The sequence below is a fragment of the Echinops telfairi genome, unplaced genomic scaffold, assembly GCF_000313985.2.
Source record: "Echinops telfairi isolate 266 unplaced genomic scaffold, ASM31398v2 ScPeMD7_1713;HRSCAF=2227, whole genome shotgun sequence".
In the NCBI taxonomy this organism is placed as follows: domain Eukaryota; kingdom Metazoa; phylum Chordata; class Mammalia; order Afrosoricida; family Tenrecidae; genus Echinops; species Echinops telfairi.
This window is the reverse complement of record NW_022105611.1, coordinates 11443318-11445048: the sequence shown is the minus strand read 5'-3', so window position 1 is coordinate 11445048 and position 1731 is coordinate 11443318.

Below are 1731 nucleotides of genomic sequence, written 5' to 3'. Positions count from 1 at the left end.
TTGCTGTTTGCTGCCTGTGGCCGGATAGCCTGAACTGCTCTACAGAGGACTACCCAGCAGCCCTCAAGACTTGAAGGACCGCCAGTGTATTAGCTGTCTCATGGAAGTGAGTTGCACTGAGCCATTTTTACTGCTTTATAGATTAATTAACTGTTTATTTCTTATGTTATATATATATATATATATGTGTGTGTGTGTATATCTGTATAAATATATATAAAATTAGTAGCTCTCTGGTTTTATTTCTCTAGAGATCCTTATCTAACATAGTGATAAAGGACTTTTCTCTAGAATTGGTAAGGAACCCCCTACAAGTCAATAATACAAAAGATATAAAATGAGCAAAAGAACTGAATAAATAACTTTGCATGTGTAGAGTCACACACGCACACAAAACATAAGTAAATAATCAATAAGCACAGCTAGCTGGTGGGAATCTCAGATATGAAAAAGTAACCTGTTCCTATCAAATTGATTAATGATCAATGACATGAAGGGGTTTGAATTTAAGTATGTCTAATTTCACAACCATACGCTTTACATTTTTTTCACTTAAATAACCTCTATCTGTTAATGGTGTCAGAGTAGGTTTTATTAGATAGATGTTTATATAGGTATGGATATCGATATGTAAGTCAATAGAAATAAATAGATAAACCCAGCTAAACCAAACCTACTGCCATTGAGTTTATTATGAATCACTAGAGACCCAGTGTACGGTTTCTGAGATTGCAGGTCTTTGCATGGTTACCTGTCCACGGCTTACCTGATAGTGCCACCAGAGATCCAGTAGATAATTTGCTCTTACTATCATCCAAAGCCATTATTCAGTCATACATCATATATATAAATCTTCTGAAACTAAATCATTCAACTATAAACATGTGAACTCAAACACTACTCATTATTATAGGGTATTGAGTTTTGTGTTCTTTTCTTAGGTAGTATTACTACCCTGTTTCCCTGAAAGACGTCCCCAAAAATAAGACCTACTTACAGGTTTGTCTCTCACTGAAATATAAGGCATCCCCCTGAAAATAAGACCTTCCCCAAAATAAGGGTTTGGATTGTTATGATGATGTTCCAGAAGATGATTAATGACTGTCATTGAATAAATGAGTAAATGTACCATAGATTGTTGTACATGGATATAATGGTAGTAACAAGAAATTCTTGATACTGTAGGATTCACAGTTTGTCTGGTTATGCTGGTTTGTCATGACAACTACGACCATACCGTATACAGGTAATAAATTTCCTTTTTTGTTGTTCAACAATAAAAGTGTACCGTATTCTTCTTCATGTAAAAATAAGATATCCCCTGAAAATAAGACCTAGTACATCTTTGGGAGCAAAAATTAATAGAAGACACTGTCTTATTTTCGGGGAAATGGTATTATTGTAGCAATATATAACTTATATGTAACACGGTATTCATTGATCTGAAAATAAAGGTAAATCAATTTGAGTTTCTGAGTCTGGAGAGCAGTAAGGACCTTTACCATGAGTAAATAACTGTGCCATGTTTCTTCTGGACAGCCTACGGTAAGCTTGGACTCATTTTGACCAGTATAATAAAATGATTCACCTTCTCCAGTTCTTATCACAAAGCACACATGAATATTTGTCTTTAAGTTCTTCCTAAATCCTGTTAAGAGTATAACTCTAACTTAATCATAAATCAATAGTATAGTGAATCTAATGGTTGATATAAAAATATGGATAAAAAAA